This window comes from Petaurus breviceps, unplaced genomic scaffold (genome assembly GCF_028583685.1).
Source record: "Petaurus breviceps papuanus isolate PSGF00001 unplaced genomic scaffold, PetGlider_PUasm1.0 112, whole genome shotgun sequence".
In the NCBI taxonomy this organism is placed as follows: domain Eukaryota; kingdom Metazoa; phylum Chordata; class Mammalia; order Diprotodontia; family Petauridae; genus Petaurus; species Petaurus breviceps.
In genome coordinates, this window is record NW_027185601.1 from 2,339,039 (window position 1) to 2,356,015 (window position 16,977).

The 16,977-nt window shown below is 39.0% G+C and overlaps 1 protein-coding gene and 1 pseudogene across 1 annotated transcript in view; one reads left to right on the top strand and one right to left on the bottom strand.

The window, feature by feature from the left end:
* Positions 1-16,977, top strand: part of LOC138157377 (contactin-associated protein-like 2) — a 2,155,842-nt gene that overhangs the window by 1,165,108 nt on the left and 973,757 nt on the right. The gene's annotated exons all lie outside the window — the stretch shown is intronic.
* LOC138157249 (activator of basal transcription 1 pseudogene) lies at positions 10,515-13,746 on the bottom strand (annotated as a pseudogene).

The following is a 16,977-nucleotide window of genomic DNA, read 5'->3' on the forward strand; positions in this document are numbered from 1 at the left end:
CATTTGATGGGAGCTGTTTCTACTGAGGAGAGGAGAGATCCACTGTGACTATTGCCTCTGACAGTTCTTGCAGAATGTTAAGTTACTGTGAGGCAGGGACTGTTTTACTTTCTATTTTGTTGTTATTGCATACTTAAAACGTTATCTCGCACACAGTGAAGTACATTCCAACAATCAGAGCGTTCTAAATAAAAAATGGTTAATCCTGTGAATTGCTTTGCTTTCTGTCTTGATGAGGTTCTTCCCAGTTTTAAAATTCTAGATCTTAATCATATGAACTCTGAATGAGTGTCTTTTTCTTTTTCCCCTTATGAATAAAGTACATGTGTCCCTGGAGTCTTTGGTCTCTCTTTTGGCTTCTCAATGGCCTTTCATGCTTCATTCTGAGTTTTAAAAACTGCTCTGCAGGCATTCGTAATCTCCACCTAGATAAGTGAGTTACATTGTTCTTTCCTGGGTCTCACTAAGATCAATTCTGTGGTGATTTATGTTCAATAAAGGAACAAAATGAGATACTCAGATGTCACATAACAGTTAACAATCAGACAATAAGCAAGTATTAAACACTTACTAAGTTCTAGGGGCCATACTAAGTGTAGTAGATATAAAGATAGGTGAAAGACTGTCCTGCTCTCAAGGATTTCAGAGTCTAACTGGGAATAGACCTGAAAATTTATATATATACATATATGTGTATATGTATATACATACATATACAGAATAAATTGGAGATAATGAAAAGGAAATTTACTTGGTTGAAGCAGAAGATATTCTACCAGAATAACATTGAAGATGTTCCAAGGAGATTCAGCTAACAGACCTCCCTTTCCTGAATTATCCATTATGATCAACAAATGAAACATCAGAGAGGACACTTGCAAACCTTCACGGCTGGTTTATATTCAAGGTACCAAGGAAGCATACTTTCCAGAGATGTACACATTGATAATGAGGTTGATGCATGCATTGCCAGAGCTGGCTCAATGTTTGGGAGACTCTGAAGGAAAGTATGGGAGAGAAGAAATATTAAACTTACTACCAAACTGAAGGTCTACAGAGCTGCTGTGCTGACCTCATTGTTGTATGCCTGTGAAACCTGGACATTATAACAGCACCATGCCAGGAAACTGAATCACTTCTATTTGAATTGTCTTGGGAAGATTCTAAAGATCATCTGGCAGGATAATGTACCAGACACTGAGGTCCTTACTTGAATTAAACTGCCAAGCATTCAAACTCTGCTTCAGAGAGCACAACTCCAACTGGGTGTAATGTTAATCGGATATAAGATTTTCCCCAAGCCAATTAATAGGCCTCACATGCATCCCATTGAGGGAAGCTTGCTTTGGAGAAGCTTGCTTATAGGAAGATTTTCATAGCTTTTGTTAATTTCTAATTAGGCACTGAGTCATGAGGGTTGTGATGCCCTCTGGCTCTAAAAAGAGTGTATATACTCTGAGGTAGCATTTTGCATTGGGGGCTCACTCACTGGTAGAGTGTTCTTGTGATTTGACCAGATGAGATTTGACAAGATGAGATTCTTCAAAGAGGCTTTGAAAAATCCAGATGTTTGTGTTTCTCTCTCTGGCAACTATGTATATATTGCCTTGCTCAGACAGTTGGATCTGTGTGTTGATCTGTGCTGATTTCTTAGACAGTTAGAAACCCTGTTTGTTGGTCTTTATTTCTCTACTTGCTTTTTCTGTTTTCTTTGTTTGGATTTTCTCTGAAGTTCAGGGTGCTGATTTTTTCTCTGAAATAACAAATGTAATTAAAAAGGTTGTTGACTCCTTGAATGGCTATCTTAACTAGTAAAGCAGATCTAAGAACCTGTGCTAGCCACCATCCTGGGTATGCCAGTGCAGTTGCTGATACAATGGTCTGGCCATGTTGTTCAAATATAAAATGTATGCTTGCCAAAAAGACTATTTTATGGAGGCAAGCAAGGCAAGCATTCACATGGTGGTCAGAAGAAGCAATACAAGGACACTCTCAAGTTCTCTCTCAAGAACTTTGGAATTGATTGTGTAGCATGGGAGACACTGGCACAGGACTATTCAGCATAGTGTGCCCACATCAGAGAAGCTGCTGTGTTCTATGAGCAAAGCAGTATTGAAATAGCTCAAAGGCATTGCAGGATGTGCAAATTTAGAATATCCACCCCAAATGTTCATGTGGGTTATTTGTGCCTGACCTGTGGTAGAGGATTCAGAACTAGTATTGTTCCAATCAGTCACAGTCAGGCACATTGAAAATTGACTTTAGCATAGTGATGTCATTTTGGTCCTCTTTGAGAATGAAGGTAGACAGCCAACCAACCAGCCAACTAAGGAAGTGATGTCAACAATTTAAGAATTTAATCTGCTAAAACAAGCAAATCATGAGGATGGTCTTGATACTGCTCAAGGAACAAAATAAATTAACTAGCATGAGGGAGAAGTTGGAATACTCCTCCTCCTGAAAATGAGATGAAGGTTAGAAGAGTTTGGATAACAGTTGAAGAGAGTAAGACAGTGAATGGTTAATATAGTCAAGAATGTGAAGTGAGGAAATTGAAGCCAGAGCAATGGTGCAGATGGAATGATAGAACAGAGAAAGATTTCTTAGATAGTATTAGATTGTTTTCATGATTATTTCTTTATAATATAGTTTGATATACAGCTAGGCCACCTTCATTTTTTTTCTTTTAATTCCCCTAATATTTTTGTTCTTCCAGATGAATTTTGTTACAATTTTTTTTTTTGCTATATAAAATACTTTAATGGTAGTCTTATTGGTATGGCACTGTATAAATATGTTAATTTAGGTAGAATTGCCATTTTTATTATATAGACTTGGCCTACCAATGATTAAAAGACATTTTTTCTAATTGTTTAAATCTTATTTTATCTTATTTTATTTGTGTGAAAAGTAGTTGGTTTTTTTTATTTTGTTCCTGATTTTTTTTGGGGGGAGAGGCAGGTAAACTCTAAAGGATTTTATATTGTCTGCAGTTACATTAAATAGAATTTTTCCTTCTATCTCTGGCTGCTAATATTTCTCAATAATATATAGAAATGTTGATGATTTATATGGTATTTTTAATATCTTGAAATTGCTAAAATTGATCATTTCAGCTATTCTTTTTTAGTTGATTCTCCAAGTATGCCATCATATCATCCACAAAGTGTGATAGTTTTGTTTCCTCATTGCCCATTCTAAGTTCTTTAATGCTTTGCACTCCGCTGTCCCCTCTCAGGGGACATTACAGTTTATTAGTGATTACGGGGAATTGAGTTATTTCAACGCAATTTTTTGAGACATGCATGTTTCCCTGAAGTTTTATCTTGAAATGGCACAAGAAATTAAATCAAAATATCGTAAAATTATTAAGATATATACAAGAAATGTCAGCAGGTTTTGTGTGGACGAGAACGTGAGATGCGTGCTCACGACGCCCTGAGCACTTCGTGACGCCACTTGAAAAGAGCGATAAGGGGAGTTTGTAGAAGAAAGGTCATTTTTCGAACATAGCGCACACTGTATAGTGAGATATATAATTACAAATAAACAAGTCTACATCTGGAGGAAAAGATTTTCAAAGCTGAGCTCATTTTGGTTTAAAGCTTCGAGCAGTGCACATAGATCTAACGAGTGAGAAAATCAGAAAAGTGATTCTTAGTGAATAAATTGTTTGGTGAAAGCTATTTTGGTAAATATCATCTTGTCAGTAATAACAATTAGAAATTTTCAACCCATGCATTTATTCATATTTTTTATTAGAACAATGGCAAAGCGTCCAACCACGAATGAGTCTCATGACACAAGTAGTAGTGAAGATGAGCTCCAGATAGACCTCTATACAGACATGTTAGAAAGACTAACTGTAGAACAAAACGACAGCAGTGATAGTGATATGTTCAACCTAGAAGGAAACTAATTGTTCGCATAGATAGCAAAAGCAATAATAGTAGTACGGAAGAAAACACACGGCAACATGACAACGTATCGTCAAGTGAAGAGTGGGAAGATGTTACCGAATCGGACGTTCCTCCAGCCACGATAAATTTTGATTTACACGAAGAAATAACCGGACCACAAGTCCCGAGTAACATAAAAGAGCCCATAGACTATTTCACATTATATTTTACTGAAGAATTAGTAGACAGCATAATAAAAGAGACAAACAATTATGCCAAAGAAGAAGGTTTTGATTGAATTCATTATTCAATTATCACTGTGGGGATAACATATGATGTAAAATCCCCATTCCTCATGGGAAGAATAAAAAAAAAAAAAGACCACAACCCTGCACCCACTAAGTAGCTGCAAAAATCTTAGCAATAATCACAGGTCTAATGTTTTAAGTTGAATCTTCAGAAGCTCTGAAAGGGCTAACTTCCTCCTCCCACCACAAGAGAAAAGATTATACTCTGAGATACAGGATTAAAGAAACCCCATCTCAGCATGTTTTGCTAAGGGCCAAATTAAGTTAGTCAGTAGGACTCTAGTAAGAACATCAGGTCCACCACAATGTTCTTCATCCATCCTTCTGCCATGCCCTCTCCTTATCACCACAGGCTTTGCAATTTTTCTCTAGTAACACTAATCCTAGAAAGGTTACCATTCCCAGAAAACCGATTCATTCAATTGCCATATGATTACATTCACTGGAGATCCCCATAATTTCATAAATCAAATCAACCCTCCTTGGACCCCAGTCCCTCAAAAGTTTTTGCTTTTCCCTGTTTAGAATATAAAACAGCAGTTACTATCTTGTATTTGCATCCACAGTGCTTAGCATCAAGGCCAGTTTATAATAAGTTTTTGATAAGAAATGTTTTTCTTTCAATCATTCATTTTTTCAGATAGTCTTTAGGCATAGTATGGTGATAAGATCACTGAGTTTAAAGTTATGGGCCTAGGTTTGAGCAAATCACTTTACAAAAATAGCCCTTTGTGGTTGTTGTTTTCCATTGCTAAAATGAGGGAGGTGGGCTAGATGGTACCTGAGGGACCTCCCAGTTCTAAATGCTTTGATTGTATAACATGTAATCTTAGTGTCTAAGGGTCTCAACTTTTGTCAGAAGGTTATCCTTGGGAAGATTTCTCATTTTTCTTGCTCACTACCTGCACCCAGAAAATAAAACAAATTGGGTCTATAGGAACTCCTAGGAATTATGCTATTAGCCAGTGAGTAACTCTCCCAGGTTGCCCATGGAGTCCTCGTCTCTTACCATCATGCCCTGCATAGGCTCCCTATCAGAGGAATCTCTAATGTTGCTCCCCTATTCTTGACTTTTAATGAGACTTGAGCTCAGTCTTCACCATTATTTCTTTCAACTATTCCTCTGGCCATATGGATCATATCTCTCCTTCCTCTGTCTATAGCTTTTCTGCAGCTACCAACCCATGATAGTGGATCAAGAGTTCTCATCACAGTTCTTCCCCTATTCTGAGCAGCATCACATTGACAGCATGTTTCATTGATCCCTTGCTGTTCTCAGAGGGTCGTCTCCTAGCCGAAGACCAGTCCTGTCGCTAAAGGAAATTTTCCAATACTCCCTTCTCCTGGGAGAAACCCTTGTCCTTCTTGCACTCAATTCTTAACCCAAATCATTAGAGTTTAGTTCCAATTATCTTATCAGGCATACATTTGGACTCTAAATCATAATTACAAAAATAATGTCTTCCTCTAGCATTTTGCACAGTATGTCTTCAAATATTTTTGGAATTGGAGAGAAAGATTTGGCCAGCACACACAAAATATGACCAGAACAGGGAACATTCCTCTGTTTTGTGTCATGAATAGTTTTGACAATCTGGAGAACTCTTCTCAGAAGACTTTGTTTAAATGCATAAAATAAAATAGATGGGAATACAAAGGGAAACCACTTATATTGAAATAAAGGTGTAATTTTTTCCCCATTCAAGTTCACATTCTTCCTGAAATCTTTCTATGGATTTAGAGGTCCATGGAACACAGATTAAGAAATCCTATACTAGGGTTAAAGAAGATGAGTCAGACACCAGTTCTTTTTGCCTGGAAAAATATTTTGTGATTAGAATGATGCCAGTTTCCTCACTTGCATAATAGCAGGGTTGATCTAGATGGCCTCTAAGGTCCCTTCCAACCCTAGATCTGATCTAGGATTTTAGGTTTAGGATAGCCTCTGAAGTGTTTTTTTTTTCATTTTTTTTTATTTACAAAATATGTTTTATTAGCTTTGACATCACTGTATAAAGAATTGAACATGAAAATTAGACAAAACTGTGTATCAGTTTCAGTTGCTATTTAGATAGCTAGACTATACAAATATATAAGAACCAAGAATCTAGCAATTGTGTAAAATTTCAAAACTGTATCATAGAAGAAAAGGCTTCCATAGAGACATTAATATTTCTGGTTTCAGTAAGAATGGCTTGCCAGGTGTTTCCCTTCATGACATTTTTTGCCTTTGCTCACATGGTCCTCCATGTTTGATATGCCAAACTTCTTCACTTCTACTTCACGGAAGTTTCCTTCCTTCCTTCCTTTCCAGTTTCCTTCAAAGAACAACTCATATCACCTTCTGCACAAGGCCTTTGCAGATGCCCCTCACCCCCCAGTTTTCAAACATTTTTCCTTTTGAAATTTTCAATGTTTTCAGGGTGGAGCCAAGATGGCGGAGTAGAAGCACAAACTTGGTATGGTCTCCTGCTCCAGTCACTTCCAATACATGTAAAAACTGACTCTAAACAAACTTTAGAGCTACAGAACCCACAAAGTGACAGAAAGAAACAAATCTACTGCTGAAGGCAGCCTGGCAGGCGGACAGGGTCTATCGCACGAAGCTGGGAGCCTCTTGAAAAAGATCCCAAAAAGAAAACTCCTACGAATATTATAGCCAAATTCCAGAGTTCCCAGGTCAAGGATAAAATACTGCAAGCAGTCAGGAAGAAACAATTTGAGTATTGTGGAAACACAATCAGGATAACACAAGACCTAGCAGCTTCTACATTAAGGGATTGAAGGGCTTGGAATATGATATTCCAGAGGTCAAAGGAGCTAGGACTAAAACCAAGAATCACCTACCCAGCAAAACTGAGTATAATGCTATAGAGAAAAATATGGTCATTCAATGAAATAGAAAATTTTCAAGCATTCTTTGATGAAAAAACCAGAACTGAACAGAAAATTTGACTTTCAAATACAAAAAGCAAGAGCAGCATGAGAAGGTAAACAGGAAAAAGAAATCATAAGGAACTTATTAAAGTTGAACTATTTACATTTCTTCATGGAAAAATGATAATTGTAACTCATAAGACTTTTCTCAGTATGAGGATATTTGAAGGGAACATATATGTATATACATATGTATACATATATATGTATGTATAGGAGGGTGTATGTGTTTAGAAATATGTGAGTGTGGGCATATGTATGTTCATGTATACATAGAGGGCACAGGATGTGTTGAATATGAAGGGATGATATCTAAAAAATAAACTTAAGAGGTGAGAGAGGAATTTATTGGGAGGAGAAAGGGAGAGCTAGATTAGGGTAAATTATCTCATATAAAAGAGGCAAGAGAACACTGTTACAATGGAGGGAAAGAGAAGGAAGGTGAAAGGGAATGGGACAACCTGATTCTTATTGAATTTGGCTTAAGGATGGTATAACATACACACTCAATTGGGTATCTTACCCTACAGGAAAATGGGGGGATAAAAGGGGGGATAACAGAAGGGAGGATTGGGGGAGAGGGTAGTTAGAAGCAAACATTTTTGGAAAGGGATAGGGTCAAAGGAGAAAATAGAATAAGTGGGGGGCAGCATAGGAGGGAGGGAAATACAGTTAGTCTTTCACAATAATTACTATGAAAATGATTTGGGTAACTACACACTTACAACCTATATTGAATTGCTTATCTTCCCAGTGGGAGTGGGTGAGGAGGGAAGGAATCTGGAACTCAAATTTTTAAAAACAAATATTTTTAAAAAATTTTTTTACATGCAACTGGAAAATAAGATATACTTATTGTACTGTGGTACAGAAATCCATCTTGACCTACTAGAAGTTACGGGGTGATATGGGGGAGGACATGAGAGAACAGATTGGGGTATTCATTAGGCTTGCTTTTTTGGGGTGGGGGACAGGGGAAAGATGGTGAGAAAAAAAATTTGTAACTCAAAATCTTTTGGAAATGAATGTTGAATACTAAAAATAAATAAATTTTATTTGAAAAAGAAATTTCCAATGTTTTCTACTTAATCTCGAATCTTTAGCATCTTCCCAGTAGAATATAACTTCCTTAAGAACAGGAATAGTTTAGCTCTTGTCCTCATGTCCTCTGTAAAGTACAGTGACTTGGACACAGTAGGCACTTAAATGAAAACTTATTAAATTGCCTAAGGAGGGATCTCAATACATATTTCTCCCTCAAGTTACAATTTTGTTCATTTCTTGAATCCTGGAAATATGTCCAAAGTTTAGGAACACATTTCTCCTTAATACCTTCTAGCAAATATCCATGCTCAATACTGGTTTAAGTTAAAATCACTTAGTCTAATGGCTTTTCTTCCCTAAGACCCAGATGACCAACCTCCTACACGTGTTCAATATCTTCCATGTTTCTGTAGACTCCATGTAGATAGGTTCTAAATACCTCTATTCTGCTACTATCCTTTCTGTCCCTGGGAATACTCCTGGGGTTAAGGAGGCAGGGTTTTTCCAGATCAGCCAGGACTGCATTCCTATCATTCAGAATCCGGACATTATTGGTAGGGATGGGAGAGGCAACAAAAGAACTCACTCAGCATTGCCACAGGGGGTGAATAAACTTTTACTGTCTCTACTACAAACACATTTGCAGGGCCAACTTCCAGGAAATGAACTGGCACTAAATGATTGCTAGAAGAGAAACAAAGTTAAAATTACTTGAGGTAAAAATTTGCCCTCGTTAGAAAACACAAGGGAAAAGTAATCATCACTTCTTAAATGGGAAAAGGGAGAAGAATACTGAATTGCAGAGGAGAAAAGAGAAGGAAAATATTCATATTTTCAGTGTTTAAAAAAATGGAATGGTTCTTAAAGGAGACTTTTTTTTCTTGAGATGTTCCCTGAAATATGGTATTCTGGAGAGCAGGGGTATGATGGTGTAACAAAAATCCTGACCTGGAGATTCTTAACTCAGAATATCCTTTCATGAGTCATGACTACCCAGTTACCTGCTATGGAATCAGTACAGATTGTGAGTTTGAAGGATGTCAATTTTAGCAAAGGCAGCCACCCTGCTATGATTCCACTCCTCCAAGAAGTACTTTGGATTGCAGGCACTGGATTTGGCAATAGGATGAGGTTATCATTCAAAGTTCTGGGTCTTAAAACTACAGAACTATATAACCTCTGTTTCCCTCAGTTTTCTCAGCTGTAAAATAGGAATAATAGTACCTAACTCCCATGATTATGTTGAAAATCAACTCAGATAGTATGTTTAAAGCTCTTGCACAATGCCTGGCACATAGTAGGCACTATCTAAATGCTAGGTATTATTACAATTACGATCATCTTAGAGCTGGAAATCTTCTAGCCCAAGAATTCTTAACCCCCCACTTTTTTTTGTATGTCATGACCACTTTCGTAATCTGATGAAACTTCTGGATCCTTTTCCAGAATAATGTATTAAATAATTAATAGCTAGCATTTTAATAAAACTTTACGTTTTACAAAGTGCTTTATGAATGTTACCTCATTTAATCCTCACAACAATCTTGTGAGGCAGGTGCTATTATTATCTTCATTTTGCATATTGGTAATGGAGAAGGTTAAATAACTTTCTTAGACCCTCACAGGATTTGAACTCATCTTCCAAATTCCAAATGCAGCAGTCCACCCACAGGGCCAATTAGCTGTTTTAATATAGAAACAAAATACAAAATATAACAGAGAAAACCAATTATATTGAAATAGTTATCAAGATTTTTAAAAATTCACATCTCAAGTTAAGAAACAACTCAATCCAATCCATTTAATATTTATTAAATGCCTACTATATTCCAAGCACTATCATCAGCTAAGTGCTAACCTCTACTCTAGAATGAGAAAGTAATATCAAATTTCCAAGTGAGGGAACTAGGCCTAGAACTCAAATTCCCTGTTCCGTGTCTAGTGTTCTAGTCACCATATAGCACAATAGTTTAAAGAAAGCTGCAATTAGTTGTTATGGAGAGAGCATTAGATTTTGAGTCACAGTACTGGGGTCTGAATCATGGCTTTGTCACTTAAAATGAATATGACTTGGGCAAATCATTTGCTTTTCCTGGTCCTGAGTTGTTTGTTTGTTTTTTTTTTCCTACTGCAACACTTTATTGTTACTTGAAAGTTAGGGCTGCATCTTTTAGTTATCAAGACAAATCAGTTGCTAGATAAGATAAATCAATCTGCCATTGGGCAGAAAATGAATCCAGAGCTGAGCTAGATTTCCACAATTCTTTCAGGCCCCTTTGTACTATGCTGGTCAAGCTGAGGTCATTAAAGTCAGTTTCACAGAAACTCAGGCCACAGAATGGAAAATTTTGGTCAGCAAAGGCTCATTTGGCTGGGCCTTCTCGGCAAACTCGTGTGTCTGGGCTCGCAGTTGTTCCCAGCCCTGGCGAGCCTGAGTCTCTCTGTGTTTTCTGATCTCCAGCTCCTTGGGGCGCTGGATGAAGCCCCAACTCTTCTCTTGGACCACTGGTCCCTCCCCACAAGCAGCCAACGCAGCTTCGGCGTTCTTCAGGAAATGTTTGCTCTTCTCCACGCTCTGCAGGTAAAAGTCTGTTTCCCGCTTGGCCTGAGAGATCTCTGCTCGAACACGCTGCTGCCGGACCTGCCGCTCACAGGCCAGGCGCTCACTCAGATGGCTCCACTGGAATCGGTGCAAGTACTTCAGGTTCCACAGGTCGTAGCGGAAGGGGCTTCGGTGCTGGGCGCCCATGGGCGTGTTGTGCAGGCTGGCCACCACCAGCTTGGCCACCCGCTTGTCCCGGAACTCCACCCAGCCCTCGGTGTAGCCCTGTCCCGGGCGGCGGCCCCCCGCCGTCGTGGGCAGCTTCTTCCCTCGGCCCAGTCGATCCTCCGGCTGGAAGAAGACTCGGCCGATCTCGCCGTGGACGCTGAGCAGGTTCCGCACGTGCAGGGGCCGGAAGCACGGCGGGATACGCCCCAGGTATATGATGCCGGGCACCACCCGCTTGCCGCTCGAGCCAACTTCCCCTGCCGGCTCCGACGACTCCGACGACGCCGAAACCAGCTCCGACTCCGACTCCGACTCGAACTCCGGAGGAGAGCTCACACCGAACGCCTCGGAGCCCGGCTCCAGCCTGCCCGCTCTCATCGCCATCCGGGACACCTCGAGCGCCGACCGCAGCTCCGCCCAATGAGGAACCCCCCTGGTCCTGAGTTTTATCATGTATTAAATCAGATGGCCTGTAAGGCCTCTAAGATCCCTTCTAGCTCACAATCTTTTGATCTTATCGATATCCCTTTCAGACCTGCCTGGTCCCAAGCTCTGTTCAAGCTTTTCTCTGCTCTGCTCCACTCCTTCCTGTTACCCCCTTCTTGTGGCTCTGTTTAGGCAAACTCCGCCCACCATGAACTCCATGTGATGAAGGTAGGCCTATTAAGGGTAGGGAAGGTCTCCAAACTCCCTTAGGCCTATTAAAGGGCAACATAATGTGTATGGTTTCCAACAGACTTGATACAATCAAAGTCAATACTCAAAGGCACTTAAATAGCTGAAACAAAACGCAAAGTACTTCTTTGCTTGGCCTTACATTTGATCATCGAATTTCCAACTGAACTAGATTGGGAGAAATGATTAACAAGTTGAATGAATGCTAGATTAAGGATCCAGAAGGAGTATTAGGCTCATTCTAGGAGGTTGAAATTCTTTAGGAATCAGTATAAAAGCTATCACTTGGGAACAAACAAATCAATTTCAGAAGTATAAAATAGAAGTGGCGTGGATTGACAACACTTCAGGGAGAAAAAATGATCTGAAGGTTTTGGTGGCTGATAAGTTAAATATGAGTCAGCACTGAAGGCACAAAAAGCTGGTGTGATGGTGGGCTGCATTAAGAAGTGTATGGTCAGGGCTGCTAGGTAGCACAGTGAACAGAGCACAGGCCCTGGAGTCAGGAGGACTTGAGTTCAAATCTGCCCTCAGACACTTAACACTTACTAGCTGTGTGACCTTAGGCAAGTCACTTATGCCCAACTGCCCTCCAAAAAAAATGTTTTTAAGTGTGCATTCTTCCAAGAATAAGGAAGTAATAGCCCTATTGTAACCTTTCCTCTTGAGACCTCATCTGATATATAGTGTATAATTCTAGGAACCATCATTTAAGATGGATATTATTGATGAGCTGAAGAGTATCTAGAGGAGAGAAACCAGTCCTTGAATCCATGACATATGGAGAGCTGTTTGTTAGACTGGAGAAAAGAAAACTGGCAGGTGAGCTGGCATATTAGTGCTTTACAAGTGTCTGAAGGGCTGTTATATGAGTCATTAGTCTTGTTCCATTTGGCCTCAGAGAGCAGATCCAGGAGCAGTGGGTGGAGGCTATTTACACTTGGTGTTAGGAAAAGCTTCGTGACAATTAGAGCTGCCCCAAGGAGGAATGGCCCACCTCAAGAGATGATCTTTCTTAAGAGGCTAGGTGACAGTTTGTCATGTATATTTCAGTAGAGAAATCTTTTATATATGGGTCAAATTAGATATTCACTGAGGTCACTTCAACCTTTCCACTCCTGTGATTCTGTGAAAGCAGCTGGTGTCTTGATTTCAGATTTCAGGAATTCTGTCTACTGGAGAGTTTGTCACATATAATAAATTAGAAACTTTTGCCTTCTTAGGAACACTCTAGACTTTGACTTTCTTTCCCTTCTCTGGAATCCCTAGCTAGCCCTCTCTAGATTTAAGGGGGCAACAACCCATTGTGGGGCTATAATTAACAGTACTGCACAAAGGAATAATTGTTATTAAGAGAATATGGTACAGGGTAATCCCATGAATTAGCCTGAAGAATGCCTGATTAAACAAACTACAGCATTTTCTTTGTGCCAATAATGATACAACAATTCCTGGGGGAGATCCTGCAGTTTACTCAGGGCATGCATTCAACTTTGCCCCCACGAAAAAAGCCCCAAAGAGACAGAGAATAAATGAGGTTAATATTTAAGTGCTAATGAGGATGCAGCTATTATCCACTTTGTACTGTGCTAATGAACAAAATAATCACAATGTTGTAGGTGAGAAGTGCTTGGGGAAGAGAGATGGGGCTCTCTGGATCACTGCTGCCTCTCACCTTTAAAGTCTCATCTTCTAACTCTGCTCATGTGGAACCACAATGGAACCACAAACACAGTTTAACCATGGGCAATTAGGTTTTAGGAAAACTAGGTCAAACTCTGACCTCATATTGATTGGTATCCAAAAGGTAATTTAATCTTTTCATATGGAACCTCTCTCTTTATAATAGCAAACCTTGTCTGAGAAGCCAGGTTAATATCATCAAGTAGGTTGGTCCCAATAACAGATCTGGTCAAAAAGAGAATTAGCTCACCCCAGAAAAACTGGGCACAATCAACAAGTCTCATCTTTTCTTTTGATGTAAATCAAAAGAGCCTGATTGTTTCTGGGAAAGTCTCTAATGTTTATCACTCGGCTTAATACTGAGTAACTTAGTCCCAATCAAGGAAGGTACAGTGATGATAGAAGTTAATCTTTCATCATTATAGCCCATGTATCAGACTCAGTCTCCTGACAAAACATGTCTAATTTGAAGACCTTTCATAGCATCTCTGGCTCATCTGTACCAACAAAGGAGATACATGGAAATATTAATATCCATGCTTTTCAGGTACTTTCAGTCATGTCTGACTCTTCATGACCCTATTTGGGGTTTTCTTGACAAAGATAATAGAGTACTTTTCCATTTCCTTCTCTAGTTCCTTTTATAGATGAGGAAACTGAGGCAAATGGGGTTAAGTGACCTGCCCTGTATGTGGGGTACAAAGACCCTAACCCAAACTGACTACTCGGAGATCTCAAAGTGAAGATAGGAAGTTTAATTAGAATCTCACGAGAAGCGGGCGGTCCAGTCACTGGAAAAATGCCCAGGAGAGGAGGCCTTGGTACAGAAGCTAAAGCTGGGTTAAATAAGAAAAGGGTTACAAACATTAACATAATTATTACTAATGAGGCTCTAATCTTGTTGGATAAGATACATAATACATGAAGTTCATTATGCAGGCGCAGTAACAATCTTAGAATACTGAACCCCCCCTTCAGTTTTTCCCTAGACACATTCTTATCAGGACTTGAGTGCCCTGAGGCTACTGTCTGTTCCTTGATTGGTCAAATCCACCTGCCTCTGCCAGCTCCTTTCCATTCTTCATTATTTTTAGTATTATCTAGGAGTTTTTGTCTGGGAACCAGGGTTTGAGCTTTTTCTCAAGGCTACTGCCTCAACTTCCCAAGGTTACTGCCTGGTCCTGCTTATCAACAGTCTTGTTCAGCAATTCTTGCAGTTCTATAGAAACCTAACTCTTATGGTAAGGTGGGTAAAAAAAAGGGCTGACTAGAATAGAGCAACTATATAGAAAGACTTCTAAAGTTTCAAAGTCACATAATTTCTAGAAAAATGGAAACTTGGGCCTAGGGCCTAAGGACTTACTTACTTTACAGATAGTTTCTGAGAAACCACATTTTTACCTGTCCCATACACCTGGATCACACAGTTAGTAAGTATCTGAGGCCAGATTTGAACTAAGAAAGATAAGTCTTCCTGATTCCAACTCAGGTGTTTTATCTGCTGTGCTAAGTAACAGTCCCTACTGATATCTGTATTTCCTTAAAAGATAACCATCGACAAGCCTTATAAACACTTTCTTACAAGGCATTAAGCATAAAACTGGCCTTGTTTGAACATGAAGAATGCAGGAAAAATTCACACTCCAGCCTGTAGAAAGTCAACAGAGCCCCTTTCCATTTCACTAGAGACCTATTATGTCCAGATATTCATTCTAACTTGGGTGTAGCTTTATTGAGGGTCTTCAAGGTTGGATCCTGTGACTCCATCTTTCTGTCACTGTCATTTGCTTCTAGTCATCATTGTGGTTCTCAGTGATGTTGTATCATTTCACTGGTACTTCCTGCCATCAAGGTTTCCCCATACCCTCTGATAGTTACTCCTACTCTTCAGAAGATTGTAAGAACAAGACACTTTATATAGAGCACTGTTCTAAGTATTAGGGGAGATAAAAAGATTAGGTAAGACAAGGTCTTCCATTATGAAACTTACTATATAGTCTCTGTAAACCAATGTGAAAAAAATAATTATAAAAAATAGAAAAGAGCATTAGAGTAAATACATGTGGTCACCCTTCATATATGAAAGAGGAAGAGTAAGTATGTAGATCAAATAATCCTAATTCAAGAATAAGAGTGAAATATCATATTATGATCTTATTGTTCTTTTCAGAAATCAGCTTTCATTTCTATATTAAATCATTACAAATAAAAATCTTCATTTCCTAAGTATATAGTTTTTCTTTCTCTGTCTTAGTAAACCCATAGAGTTTACAAGGTTCCAGAGATATGAAGTATTTGTGCATTGATTTCTGGCTTCTGGCCACTATTACTATGTCCTACTCTATTCATGTTATGAATTTCTATGTCAGTATGAATAATGCCATTAGCCATCTGACAGATTCCTTTCTTATGCTTGAATTCAGTAGTATCTTGAACTGGCTTGTATTAGTAATCCATCCTGCAACCATTTGAATCAATTTCTAGGTGTTTATCACTAGATTCTAGAACACTAAAGAATTAGAACCAGGCTTGTTTTTCTTTACTTTTTAGAAATTTCAACCAACCCACTTATTTTATAAGTGGGAAAACTTGAGATCCAGAGAACTAATATCATTTTCTCGGGGCCACACAGTTTGTTTGTGGCAAAGCCAGGATAAGATTAAGGAATAAACGCTCTGTAACTGAAAGAAATCCGGGAGACCATTTACTCCAAACCCTTTCTTTTGTGGGTGAAGAAACTGAGGCACAGAGAGGTGAACATAAATATGTGCAACAGAGTTGGAATTTGAATTCATGTACTTTGATTTTCACCTAAATCCCCTAAATTCTGCTTCCTATTCTAACATTTACTAAGTGATTGATCATGGACAAGTTCTGAACCTTAGTTCTCATTTGTAAAATGGATTCAGTAACAGTAATTCGTAAGCTAGGTTGCGCCATAGTGCAGAGTGCTGGGCGTGGAGTCAGCAAGACTCACCTTCCTGAGTTCAAACTTGGCGTCAGGTACTTACTAACTCTGTGAATCACTTAACCCTGTTTGCCTCAGTTTCCTCATTTGTAAAATAAGCCAGAGATGGAAATGGCACCAGTATCTTTGGCAAGAAAAACCCAAATGGGGTCACAGAGACTGGAACACTACTGAAAAATGACCCAACACCAATTCAGGAATTATTGGGAAGGGATTGCTTTGTAATCTGTAAAGTGCTATATAACAGATTTTATTATTACAATTAATTAGTATTTTTATTACTTCAGTCTCCCAGTTCCTGGTCCCAGCTTCTTTCTACTACACTACACAATTTTCTTGGTTAACCTGGAGTAGCCATCTTTTCCAGAAAATGCATTGTCAAGGAAAAGAGACCTTTGCTGACAATGTAGGTTTCATAAATGTGCCTTTTTTATTGTATCCGAACCCAGCTTATATGTTCTTGATGGAGATAGATGCTTCAAGGGTGGCTATTAAGATTGATCTAACATAAAACTTCTCAGAAAGACAGCTGAGGTCAGAACCAGAGGTGCTACTCCTTCTAGTCATAGATTTTTCTTACTAACTGACACTCAAAATAAGGAATCATACTAAGATGGTATAGGCTAGCAGCTGCTCCCTTTCCTAGTTCCCCTGGAGATCTGTAGGCACCACTTGGAGGAAGCTAAGCATCCT